Source organism: Sander lucioperca, chromosome 4, assembly GCF_008315115.2.
Source record: "Sander lucioperca isolate FBNREF2018 chromosome 4, SLUC_FBN_1.2, whole genome shotgun sequence".
Taxonomy (NCBI): Eukaryota; Metazoa; Chordata; class Actinopteri; order Perciformes; family Percidae; genus Sander; species Sander lucioperca.
The window spans coordinates 25,203,103-25,217,936 of record NC_050176.1 but is presented as its reverse complement, the minus strand read 5'-3'; positions in this window follow the sequence as shown (position 1 = coordinate 25,217,936).

The following is a 14,834-nucleotide window of genomic DNA, read 5'->3' as shown; positions in this document are numbered from 1 at the left end:
ACACCATTCCGAAGACTTCTATGAATCCTTGGCTTGAAGTTAACATACCATTTCTTGCATCTATTCTGAAGGTTCCATGATTCACCAAGTTTTTACAGAACATTGCATGTATAAAAGGCACATGCTCATGATTCAAGTGGAGATTAATGATTCCTCTTCTTCCCTTATCAAATCTGTGAAGCTGCTGAGTACACAAGGTACCAAAGTATCATTAAAACCTGACATAAGTCGCTGTGCGTAAAAGCAGGCAATACTCCCATCTTTATAGGAGAAGTCATTATATTTGTACTCTTAAATAACAGTTACAAGGCTTGTGATTAATCAAGTGCCATAAATCTGTCCTAGATACCATAGTGTAAGGGAAGGAAGACAAATATTGTCATTAAAGCAAGACACTAAAGCAACTATAAAGCCACTGCATGAATACATTTTTTCACAGTTTCTCACTACTAGGAATAAAAAATGCATCATTTAATCAATTTCATCAAGTATTTCTGACAATACATGACATGAATAGGCTAGGATATAACAGGTTGTTGGAAAACAATACATCATACATGCAATATATACATACAATGTTGCCAAGGCACTATAAAGCAATTTCAAAATGGATTAGTAACTATTGTGTGATAGCTCCTTGCCTTTTGCGTTGTCTTATATAAGTATGACACATCGTCTAACCTGATAAGCTCATGTAGCACAGGCAACTGTCTGGGTTGGAAAATGCAGGCAGTCTTTTTTTGAAACTCATGTTTACAAAGTGTGAACGCGGCATTACAGTGCCCGAGGAGCTTGAATCCTCCCAGGAGTGGCATGCCTGTATCACCTCTCTGTATTTGTGTTTCTTATTTAGGCAGGTGTTAAGGATGTTCGAGAACACCCCGGGCAGGAAGCTGAACTGTCGGTGCCGTGTTGCATAAGTGAGGTTAACTGTGGCATGAAGAAGATAGAGAGCTGTTGTTTTCGGAGTATGTCCTGGGGTATAGTATTAGTGTCTTTTGTAGTTATGACTTTACAACACTGTGCAGAGCTTGAAATATAGCCTAAAGTTCTATAATGACAAAACAAATACAGTATAATCTAATTTAATGACCACTCCCCGGAGAGGAAGTATGCTTAGTTCTGATTAGGCTTTGTCCTAGTTCATATGACTAACAATTTTCAATTACATCCAAACTCTGAAGATCATTCAGTTCACCAGACGTTTGTTTTTAGTTTCTTCAAGAAAAGATACCAAACAAAGAGCTTGGCTTTACTTATTTCAAATTCCAGCAAACAAAGCTGAAATATGGCTTTGTGTGTGTATGTATGTAGTTGTACATAGTTGTTAAAATATGCCTCGCAGACCAGACTTCAGCAAATTGATCTTTGGGTCTCTTGGGGGTATTGCAGTTGTTATGACTACATTGTTAGCATGCAGTTGCTCATTTGTCCAGCTAACACAAAACAACACTCACATTCATTTAGAAAATAGTTTGGAGAAACAACAAAAGTAAGACCATGGATTTATTTGCTTGGGATGATTACTACTGTAAGTGGAACTGTTACTGAAAGGTGTGTAAGCCTACACTTTATTGACTTTATTTTGTGGTTGATAGTCTACATCTGGCTTCAGGTTGCACTACAAATTAATTTTACTTGAACAGTGCAGTGTTAAACAATTTTAATAAATAGAGATTTGAACCTCATGGAAATTTGTTTTGTGTAAATTGTTAATAATTGAGCAATGGGAAAATAATAGCTAATCAAAAAAATAATCGCTAGATTAATCGTTTAAAAAATAATCGTTTGGGACAGCCCTAATTTCATGTATGCTTGCTACAGTCATACAAAGTGTGACGCTAAAGATAACACATAACATTAAATACATTCAATACAATTTTATTTTAAAAGATGGCCCTGTGTTATGTTCTACAGGCTCCAAACCCCAGGCAGTACTGCCAGCTCAACAATACGGTGCCGTTGCTGGCACTGTATTTTGATGGGGAAAGCAACATGAGGGTGGACTCTCCAGGGGATCCTTTAACAGTCTGATAGCCATCCTCGGCACGGCGTGTGACCATTTTATTTTTATTTTATTTAACCTTTATTTAACCAGGTTAGTCTCACTGAGATATAAAATCTATTTTTCAAGAGAGACCTGGCCAAGATAACAGAACAAATTAGTTACTTATAAAACAATTTACAATCACAAAACAAACACAAAAGAGGCAAAGACAACTCAAGTGCATTTCAATTAAATAAAAGTGCCATTAGTTAAAACATTTGTACGTGTGGATGGACTCATGTTCTATGGTGTTAACCTTTAAAATCATTTAAGGAAATTAGACAGTGTAGTTTGAGTGTTTTCTGTAGGTCATTCCAAGTAGAAGGTGCAGCAAACATGAAAGCCTTTTTAAACAACTCTGTCCGGGCTTGAGGTTCTTTCAATGAAATAGTGTTCTGGGGCCCTAAACCATAAGTACTCTGTGTAAAAGAAAGAAATTCAGATATATAACATGGGAGCCTGCCTAAAATGCCTTTGTATATGAACATATAAAGGTGAGTAAGGCAGCGATTTGACAGAGAGGGTAAATTCACTGTGGAGTAAAGTATACAGTGATGAGTGAGGGGTCTGCAATTTGAAATGAAACTTAAAGCTCCATGATACACAGCATCCAACATCTGAAGACACTTTGATGGGGTATTCATGTACAACAGATCACCATAATCAATAATAGAGAGAAATGTGGCATTGACTAGCCTTTTTCTGGCAGAAAAAGTAAAACAAGATTTGTTCCTAAAGAAAAAACCTAGCTTCAATTTCAACTTTTTTACTAGGTTTTGTATATGAAGCTTAAAAGAAAGGTGATCATCAACTAAAAATCCTAAATACTTATAAGATGAAACGACCTCAATTGTTTTACCCTGATCAGTAACAATATTGAAGTCTAACGTTTTTTTTCCTTGAGTTTGAAAAGACCATTACTTTGGTCTTCTCAGCATTAAGCACAAGCTTTAATTGATAAAGCTGTGCTTGCACTCTGTCGAAAGCAGTTTGCAAGAATTCATACTTAATGGTAGCTGCACAACAATAAATAACAGTGTCATCTGCATAAAAATGGAAAAATGCATGTTGGACATTTTCCCCCAGACAGTTTATATAAATAGTGAATAAAAGTGGCCCCAGAATGGAGCCCTGGGGAACCCCTTTACAGATTGATACATATTTTGACGTTAGGCCTTCAACTTGCGTAGCTTGAGTCCTATCAGCAAGGCAGTTGATAAACCAGCCCACAGTGAGTGCTTAGACATACCTATACTGATCAGTCTCTGAACTAGTATGCTATGGTCAACAGTGTCAAATGCTTTGGACAGAGACACACACTGTTTCTTATCATCAAGTGCTTTGACTATATCATTAATTACTTTTATAGCAGCAGTGGTAGTGCTGTGTTTTTTCCTAAAACCAGATTGATGCTTAGATAAAATTGACTGAGCATTTAAGTACTCTTTCACTTGATTACTAACCAAGGATTCCAACACTTTGGCCAATGCTGACAGTTTGGAAATGGGTCTGTAATTATTAGGCAAGGTTGGGTCACCTCCTTTCAAAAGTGGTAAAACATAAGCAGACTTCCATACCTTGGGAATTTTGTTTGTGACCAGTGAAATATTAAAAAAGATGAGTCAGAGGTACAGCTAGGATATCTGCAGCTAATTTCAAGAAGAAAGGTTCTAAGTAATCAGGGCCCGCAGGTTTTCGAGCGGGGAGCGCGAGCGGGCGGGTCTAAGACAGAACGCAGAGCGGCATTTTTAAAAGGACAGAGCGTCGCTCTATTTCCCGCTCCAATTTCGCTCTGCTCACACCACGAGTCTGAAGCATGCTCAGTCAAGCCTGACCCAGAATCCATCTGTCTTGCACTGTCATCAACAGACTATTTTCAATCAAAACTCGGCTCAATAATGTAGTAGATTTTTTCCTTTTTTGGAGCGAGTGAGGGGCGATTTGAGTGGAGCGCAAAGCAAACTGAGTTGAGCGCTGAGCGATAATGAGCGGAGCGGCCTGATGTAGCTTTGAGTGGGGGAGTGGAGGGGTGAACAGTTCCGTGAGCGATGAGCTGAGATTCTCACTGCTCCACTCCGCTCATATGCTCTGGTTGAGGCAGGCGACAGCCCGGTGGTGGTGGAGGCTGAGGCTGAGGCTGAAACAGACGACAGTTCAGTGTTGGAGGCAGCTAAGGCTGTAGCAGACAAGTCCAGTGATGAAGGCAGCTGAGACCTTAGCAGACGGCAAGTGCGATGGTGGAGGAGGCAGTTAAGGCTGTAGCAGACGACAAGTCCGGTGATGGTAACAGATGACAGCCCAGAGATGGAGGCAGCTGAGGCTGTAGTCGGTGACAGCCTGATGGTTGAGGCAGTTGAGGTTGTATCCATTGAGGCTGCAGCAGATGATAGACTGGTGGGGAGGAGGGAGCTGAGGCCGTAGCAGGCAGGCCCTCTGAGGTGGTGGTGGTGAAGAGGTGGGGGCCACAGCCATATGAGGCAAACACACAGATGTACCTCTTGCTGTTCCAAAGAATGATGCAAACTGTGAGTCAGTAGTGCAGAGATACAGAGGCCCAAAAGTACCAGGAATCAAGCGAGTAAACTCCCACAACGGAACACAGTAATCCACTCAGAATGCTTCAGAAGTCCATATGTTGTGATTTTCAAGGTTAAAATATTATTTAAAAGAGATGCCATTTCCAGACAAGAAACAAAAAAAAAAACAGGACAAACATAGTTTCTGCCATCTTGGATTGGGGGCAGAGTTTGGCCCCCGATCACTGAATCAAAATGGCTGGGGACCCGTCATCGAGGCCCTTGTCTTCCTCTTTTGGCTAGCCAGTGGTACCTCTTACCGCGTTGTAGCTAGAGCCTTTGGTATGCCCCGGGCCACTGTGCACCGTGCTGTCCACAAGACCAGCAGGAAAGTCCTCTCTCTCCTCACCCAGGTCGTTCGCCTTCCAACGGAGGAGGACTTGTCTCATGTTGGTGCAGGCTTTGCACGGTTGGCCGGGTCAGCAGCCTTCCACAGGGTTGTTGGCAGCATTGACAGCTGCCACGTCCGTTTGACGCCCCCCATAGAGGATGCAGCCTGTTACCTGAACAGAAATATTTTTTTGGGGCATTTTAGGCCTTTATTTATGTAGGACAGCTGAAGAAATGAAAGGGGAGAGAGAAGGGGAATGACATGCTGGAAAGGGCCACAGGTCAGAGTTGAACCTGCAGCCACTGCGTTGAGAAATACACATATGGGCGCCTGCTCTACCAGGTGAGCTACCTAGGCACCCAGAAAGATTTTTTATTCTGTTCAATTTCAGGCTGTGTGGAACAGAGCCTTCTCCAGGGCAGCTCCCAGGCTCTGGAACTCCCTCCCCCAAGAGATCCACAACTCTGAGTCCCTCACCATCTTCCAGTCCCGCCTCAAGACCCATCTCTTCACCTCTGCCTATCCGTAGCTCCACACCCCTCCCTTTTCATCTGTGCCTGAATCTTGTTTTGTTTTGTTTTTGTTTTCTACCTTGCCATGTAAAGAGATTTTGAGTCCTCGTAAAGTGCTATACAAATTCAATTTATTATTATTATTATTATTATTATTATTATTATTATTATTATTAATATCATCAATTTTGCTAATTTGAGAGGTCCTAAATACTGTACTCTTAGTTTGCATCTTGTCTTGTTAAGGTACCACTACAAATAACACAACACAGGTAGCAAATGTAGGCTAGCAGTGGATTAACCATCTTGGAAAAATGTGTGAATGCACGCAAGTCAGAATAATGGGAGGGTTTTCCTGTTCTTATTCATATTAATGGTTGTAGTGGGCCCCCAGTCGACTTCTTTAGCAAGTTTTGTCTTAACGCTTTTTGAGTTTTATTTATTTATTATCTGCTCTAGCTTCTCCAACCATTTAGACACAGATATGGTAAAAATAATGGCAAATAATTACATTTTTCTTTTTATTGAAACACTCTATATGTATACATGTGTGTGTCAGTGTGTGTGTGAGGTAACAGCATGCCCTTGTGGTGCCCTCACAGTAGTAGCATGCAGTAGAATGAACTGAGCTGGTGTCAGTTTGCACTAATGAAAAAGCGATGATGTACAGCTCAGGCTGGCTGTTTAACGATGCACTCCTGTCTCTGTCTAAATGGGCTCTGTCACAACTCAATGAAGCAAACTATGCCAACCTATAAAACACTTTTCACAAACACATTTTCTGTCCTCTCATAGGTGCTGAGAAATGTTCAGGATGAAAAGCAACTGCACAACTTTGACCTCTTTATGTTATGACCAATTCCATAATACTGGATGTTTTTTCTCTCTCTCTCTCTCTCTCTCTCTCTCTCTCTCTCTCTCTCTGTCTCACTCTCTCTCTCTCTCTCTCTCTCTCTCTCTCTCTCTCTCTGTCTCACTCTGTCTCTCTCTCTCTCTCTGTCTCTCTCTCTCTCTCTCTGTCTCACTCTGTCTCTCTCTCTGTCTCTGTCTCTCTCTGTCTCTCTCTCTGTCTCTGTCTCACTCTGTCTCTCTTTCTCTCTGTCTGTCTCTCTCTCTCTCTCTCTCTCTCTGTCTCTCTCTCTCTCTGTCTCACTCTGTCTCTCTTTCTCTCTGTCTCTCTCTCTCTCTCTCTCTCTCTCTGTCTCTCTCTCTCTCTGTCTCACTCTGTCTCTCTTTCTCTCTGTCTCTCTCTCTCTGTCTCTCAATTTCAATTTCAATTTCATGTTGCTTTATTGGCATGACAAAAAAAATGCATTTGTGTCGCCAAAGCATAAGAACAAACATATATAAACAACGACAAGGAGTAAATACATCTGATATAATAATACAAGTAAACAGGATAATTATGATATAGATGCAGATACTAAACACATTCTGTGCATGTCCCTCAAAGGGTACATTGAAACAATTATATATATATATATATATATATATATATATATATATATATATATATATATATATATATATAAAAAGAATAGAAGTTAAAGAAGTAAAAAGAAGTTAGAGAAACAATATGTACATGAAACATCCAGGCTACTCAAAAAGCTGTGCAAGCTGTGTTTCTGTCTCTCTCTCTCTCTCTCTCTCTCTCTCTCTCTCTCTCTCTCTCTCTCTCTCTCGTTAAAACACCGGCTCCCTTAGGTAGTACTCCCCTTAACTTCTTCTGGGACACAAACCCCTCTCCCCCATTTAAAAATGTGTTTAAGGACCCATCTATCCACCCTGACCTTCCCTACGTGGATCTTTGCACTCTTATACAGCAGCAGTCATTGTTGGTGCATACAGTAATAAATACCTGGCATACATACGAATTACAGTGAATTACTTTTCATATGTACCAATGGTTCATGACAACAGGCTGCCTACTTATATAAAGGTAAGCTACTTTAAGCTACTGGGACCTGGAATTTCCCCTCGGGGATCAATAAAGTATCTATCTATATAATTGAATTTGCTTTCTCAGTTTGCAGGTTTTACACATGTATTACTTTACTCAGGCAGAGCTTTCTGTGAGGAGGGGTTCGTCTCTAAAAAGATGGAGAAATGGACTGGAACTAAACTGTTGTTTACCCATGAGGAATTGCTCTACATCTTGTTTGATGGTACATTTTCATTCCCCATGTCTGCCTCTGTCTTTGTCTAGCACTCACGTTTTTCCAGGGAGACACACACACACACACACACACACACACACACACACACACACACACACACACACACACACACGCTACCTCGCTACATGTCTTCCTCAGCTACATCTGTTTGTGTTTCAGTTTTGCTTGTCTGTCTGCATGCACTTAGTGTGAACAGACCGCGGCTCGTACTTTCAGACATGATGTTCTTGTCAGCGGCTGCGACTGAACACCATTGTTCAATTGCATTTGGTGCTGCAGCGTCCCTGATGATGACTTAGGTCTAAATGCTGTCCCACTACTTCTCTGTCACATTACCAGCTGTGCTTGGTGTCATTTAAAGCATCGTAGATTATAAAATTGGCCATATTGGTGCATAAAGGTGCCATATTTCCAAAAAAGTGAGATTTCTGTGTCTTTTTTTTAATATCAAGCAGGTCAAGGTGCTGTATAATACTTTGAAAGTATCAAAACGCTCCATCCACAGAGAAATGCACACAGTCTGTATTTAGAAATTGTGCCTTCAGTGGCCAGGTTGGCTCAGTGGTAGAGCAGGCGCACATATAATGAGAGGTTTATGCCTCGATGCAGAGGTCCAGGGTTTGAATCCGACCTGTGACAATTTCCTGCATGTCTTCCCCCTTTCTCACCTAGCTGTCTTGTCAAAAATAAAGGCGGGAAAAGCCCAAGAAATTATCTTAAGAAAAAGAAACTGTGCCTTCAAACAAGCCATCAGAACTTCTGTATGGTTTTGATGTCACAACTATGCTCTTTATATGTAGAAAGTGCCGGTGCAGAGACTCTGAGAGCACAGATGTGGAAGACCCAGAAACGCTGACCAATCAGAACAGACTGGACTTTTTCGGGAGAGGGGCTTAAAGAGACAGGCGCTAAAATGGAGCGTTTCAGACAGAAGGTGAATACAATTATATTCAAACAGAGACTATGACATTTTTTTTTTTTTTTTTTTTAAACATGTTCTGGTAGAAACCCAAAATACAAGTAGGAACCTGAAAATGAGCATGATATAGGACCTTTAACAAGTCACTAAAGAAGAAACATAACCAGTACAAAAGCCACAAAATACTGCCATAGGAACAAAATCATCGTATGTTTTAATGTCATCTAAACTTGATAATGTATACAGTGCAAGCAAAAAGAAGAAACAAACATATTTTCTAATCTTTTTTTAAGTTACGCACTGCTTCCAGGAGGTCACCTTTTTTTCACATTGTCATTTAATACATTGTTAATTTAAAAACAACAATTATAGCCACTTTAATCAAAAGTCGCAATACCAAAATGGTAAACTAAACCATTGCAAGTAAAAGTTCTGCACTGAAAATCATATTTAAAAGTACCAAAGTATTAATCGCAAAGTAGATATCTTAGTTACAACAAGATTGAGCTAGCCAAGCAGTTTTGTGTTCATATGTGCAGTATTTATTCAGTTTGGGAAACTCCACGATGTCTATAAAGCTAACGTTAGCTTAAGTTGCTGACTAAACAGGGAGGGACTAAAAATCCTCTCTGTTGCTTTTTTATTATGTTGAGAGCGGATTGCCCCACAATGTGAATATAGTTTGATTATATCTTTTATTTTGTTGGTAACAGCTGTTTTAAAATCGCAATATTACACAAGAGGGTGTGACTTCAGTGATGCTTAGGGACTTCTGTTGTGCAAACAATGACATTAAATCACACCCTCTTGTGTAATATTGCTTAAATGTACTAAAGTATTAAAAGTAAATGTGAGTTATACAGCAACATATCCAGATAGTGTTATTGTATTCAGGGTTTTTTTCTGGCTGAGAATGAGCCTTTGGGGACACACAAATGAAGCGGGGGTCTGGGGGTAAGCCTACTCCCCCAGGAAATTTGGAGTGTCAAAGAATTCTTGCATTCTGATACATTTTCAGGCACAAATTTATGTTGAAAACATCTTAATTTATGTCAATGAAAGTACAAAATTCTGGTGGCAGGTAACAATTCAAAATATAAAATATAATGGAATATAATGCAGTAAGGGAAGGGGGCTTTTGCATGCTTGACCACAAAGTCCAGTTCATTTGATTTGTCTAAAACAGGGCATAACACCGCTGGTCACCTGAGGAATTGTCGATATCCTTGACGGGATTGCTCCGTTGCCGACAGAAATTCCGCTGGATTTCACTCATTTAGGCCGGATATCCGTTGCCTCGCGTTTCCTTTGTGTTGGCATTCTAAATTCTGGTGACTATGAGGACTATGGTTAACTGCTCCTCTCTTCATAACATCCCAGAATGCTGTGTGGACTAGCCAGACCCTCCTCCGCGGCGCTGCGGTGGAGGAAGCTCTAGCAATGTGAGAATACCTGAGGCAGAATGGTCACTGGGAAAGTCCGGTACAGCCTGACTATGCAAACAGGGTTACCATTAGTGCTAGCTTTACAGCGGAGTGTTCAGATACAGTCAATTCAGCGCCAGCTGCATGTGTACATGTATATACAGTAGTGGCAGTGGGTGAGAGGGAGGCTGGCTGCTGAAAATCCAACCCGGTCTCACGGCTTTTCATGAAGTCATCACAAAAAAAAAATGCCGCTCGTGATTTTCCTTTGGCGCTGGCTAAAACCTTGTTGGGGGCACCAACACTTTCTTTATGCAGGAAAACCCCTGGCATTATTACATATCATATCTTTTTAATTATTAATACTGATGTATTAACGTGTAAACAGCTTTTTTACAACACTTTCATACAAACTACTGCTGGAAGCATACTGAACCATTTCCATCATCTCCATTCATTTTGTAATGTCTGCTATTCTCATGGTACACTGATGAAAGTGATTTTGAGCATTTGTAGATATAACATAAATTAAATCTGTGAAATTAACAATAACAATCTCAGTTTGTATCTTTACATGGAAATGTATTGTTTGAAATCAATCTGCATTTGTTCAAAATACAATACAATTGTGTGTTTTTTCATTTACATGCGTTATTTAGTTATCGAGTCGATCTTCTCAAGTACAAACACTCAACAAACAATAAGCTTGTTTCATTTATGCTGTTCCGTAATACCGCCAACTGGCACGCACATCCATTCCCTCCTGATTGAGAACAGCAGACCGCATTTCCAGAGGCTAAGTTTATGGTTGAGTCAACTGAACGTTAAGGTAAGAGTGATGTTTGCCAAGTACCTGGTTTGATTGGATATTATGCCTACTGTCATCTTCAAATTAAACGAAAAGACTCTAACGTTAGCAAGTGGCTTTACTCGAGGCCTTGTGTGTGACATTAAAGCAAAACCCTCGCCAAAATGCATAGTCTTTTTGTGAATGTACTCGAGTCAAACGTTCGTTTTAAAAGGATATTGACGACAAAAGCTGCACTTTTATGCAGGGCTGTAGAGTCCAAACTCGAGACGGTTTTTCTATGGTCTTGGACGCTGTTGCGCTAACGTTTGCTAACGTTAGCGCAACAGCGTTAGCCTAGCCTGCTAAGTAAATATTATGACTGCCTTCGGGAGTTTCCTATATCTGCGTCCACGTTGTCAACATAAGACCTGTGGCGTTAGTGCTCCCTCCTACGACATGGGTGGGTTTTTGTTGCGTTACACACAAAGCTAACTGACTATAGTTAGCCTGTGCGTATGCTAGCGAACATTAGCTAACGTTGCCAAGCCAGCAAACAACTTCGGCAGTAGAGTTTCGGCGAGCTAACCACAACAGTATTTTTAGCCCACAATCAACCTCTGCTGTTAAAAGCAGTCAACCTGCAGTGATGTTTGAAATGAAGACACACACATCATGCCTTTTCCCGGAGATCCTGGCCATTATTTTAAGGCATAAACCAACTGTAATGTAAAGATAAAGTGTCTGTTTGACGGCAAACACCATGTAGCTAAACAGGCTAGAAAAGTTAGCCTAGCGTTATCAGCTAACTCACGTCAGCTTAGCCACTAGCTGTTATTAAGACAGCAAACAATTAAAATGAAACAATATCCCATTTTATGTCTTATCTAAGGCTGTCAATAAGTTTGTTAGACTTGGAAGTAGCCTACAACACTAATGACAAAACAGCTAGTTTTGAGAAGCTATGAGCAGGAAAAATATAAAGTGCAACTTTTGAGATGATAAAATCTCAAAAGCCACTTGTCAGATCATAATGGTTTGGAGGTATTATGCAGAAGGTGACCTATACAATGTATACATTACTCACAAATGTTATAGAAATTCCCCGAAGTTGTTTAATAAGATAAGGAAAGTCCAGAAATGTGCATGTAAGTCAATGAGAGGCAACGGCTTTCTGCAACCACTTCTGCAACCAGCAGACTAATTTATTCTAACAAATGCTGAATACATGTACAATGTGCTTCAGAAAAGATGTGAATGCATGCAAGAAACAGAAGTAATCTGCAAAGAGATAAAATAAACATCAGATAAATGATGAATGTGGAAGATGTAAAATAAAGAAATTTAGGTCAATGTAGATCTGAAAACTTGAATTACTATTTTTCATGCATTTTATTTTGGCCTTTTTTATATTATAGTGTAGTTTTGGTTAATTGCAGTGGTTAGTAACCAACTATGATGTATCTTTACCAGCTGTCTCTACAACTACACTGGACAGTGGCGGTTCTACATTGAATTACACCCCGGTCCTGTATGCTTCGTCTCCCTGCCTGTGTCCACAACCTGCTCTGTCGCCTGAGAGGTTTTTCCCACCAGTCCATTCAGCTACCTTGTCTTAATCATTAATAAACTGAGTTAAACTTCGAACTGTCTGCAGTCTGATTCTGGGTTCAAATCACAAATCCTGACAAAAACTAAAACCTGACCTTTCTGGCCTTCCTTGATGAAAAATCATCAATGATCATCACGTCATCGTATGAAATCTGCTCCCCTATTGAATGATTGATACTGACGGAAAGGCCAGTGAGCTGTTCTTGGGACATGGTTGACCTCAGGCATGACTTGATCAACTTTAGTTTTGAAAAGCTCCTCTCTGCTTGAGCCACAGTGACTGGCAGAGGAAGTGAAATCCTGAGAGCAGTCCAAAAGTTAGGGTAGATCTCCGATAGATCCTTATCATCCCCCGTCCCCCCCTTGTCCGGACCATTCCATTTGGGAGACCAAGCAACATAGGCGCCGATTTATGTTTTCCTCCGTGGGTGCTCACGGGCGCACGCCCTTTAAAAAAAAAGTTGTCAAAAAATGTTTGCATTTCAAACACACACGCCTATCAACTCGATAATAAAGCCGTAAAGTAGGCTATCTTTCAACTCAGGATAGGATTGGAGATGAAAAGTTTAACTGACACATAACCGTGATCAGCTTCGTGGGTGCTCAGTATTAGCGGAGCACCAACAGTATTGCCCCTATGCCCAGCAACCCGTTCGACCCAGAGGTGAACTGTCCCCCGCTCACCCCTCCCATTTCCCCGTCTCACAGCTTCTCTGTGCAGTGTGCACGGTACCTTCTCAGCAAGCAGGGGCGCCAATTTCCCCACACGGTGAAATGATAGATAATACAGTAGAAAACCGCTTCGAGGATTTTTTTTTTAAGTGCTTGGCCGCCCCCCATGTGTCATGAAAAAATGCCGCCCCGGGCAACTACCCGCTTTGCCCGTGCCAAAAACCGCTACTGACACTGGATGAAGGTATCCTTACCAGGGACTCTACAACTACTGAAGGTTTGTATATACAAACACTTGGTTAATTGTAGTATTGAATGTGGGGCAAAAATTATGTTCATTGTTCACTCATGGGCGGTTGGTTATATATATATTTATGTGGATCCCATGATGGTGATTACATTTGCTAAAAATGCTCTATTAGTTTACTTTTGCGATTTTGAAAGTCACACATCTTCATGTTTTCAAAATTCAAGAGTGTTTTGGGGGCACTTGTTAATGTCCAAGTTCAGCCAGGCACATGCCAAAATTAAACTGCCAAGAAAAACTTTGCTGACTTCATTATATGGGCAAGCTAATGAACACAATGCTTAGCTGATGAAACCTCAAGAATAAAGGCTAAACTTACCTGATTAACTGAGGGGGAAGAAATGAGCAGTATATTTACCTCAGGCAGCTGTAAGAATAAAAGCCATACTTGCCTGATTACGTTATTGAAGGTGACCTAGTTTAAGTTCAGTCTTTTCTTTCAATTGTTGAGTTTCATACTTTACTGAATAGTCATATGATCTTTAACATGCGTATGCCTCAGAACAATATGCTTCAGTAATATAATGTGTAATATTTGACCGATCTATACTCACCGGTCACTTCATTAGCAACACCTGTGCAATCTAATACAATCCAATACAACAGCTCTGCCATAAAGTCTATTTTTACGAAGCTTAAACATTTTTGTTTTTTGTTGACATTGTCAGAAAGGTGATGATTCTACTTTATGTTTATTATTGAGTTCATAGTGGTAGTGTACTGGAGTGCATTATATTGAGCAGAGTTCCTTGTACTTTTGTCCAATCCATTAATCAGTCCAATCGCCTGCCTAATGGGTTGTTTTAGTGTTTAATGTAATGATTTACTTACCTGAGAATGCCTCTTATGTGTTTATCTATTTATCTATCTATTTATAACTATTTAAGTTATCTTTGTAATAAGATGTTTGCATGCCTAAATTCAACATAACTTTTGAGCTTTTGCCTTTTTTTCCTACTACAGAATCAACATATCTGTCAGACTTCATACTGCAAGAAGAAATTCGCAAGCTTTCCTTGCCCTCAGGAATCCCTCAGACTGTGGGGGAATTGAAGAATATTTTACAAGAGACATTTGCCATTGAACAAGACTTTGCTATTCATTTTCAGGACCAAGATTTTGATGGTCAGTTTTTTACTCTCTTGAAACTAAGGCCATAAAGCAGGGGTCTTCAATGTTTTTTAAGCCAAGGACCCCTTAACTGAGCGAGAGATGGAGCAGGGACCCCCTACTACATATATTGTATAAAATGAAGTTGCATATTAAACTGGGCCTACAATACATGTAGGGCGGCCTAAAACCTTAACACATACCTTTTAGTGCATAGAATGCGAAGCAATTAAAATATTGTTGGTATGATTTAATAAATCATCTTGTATGTGGCACAGTGAATATTTAGGATGAACTGTATGGCTATCTTAGTGACTACATATTAGGGATGGGCGATAACACACTTTTAGGATTCGATACG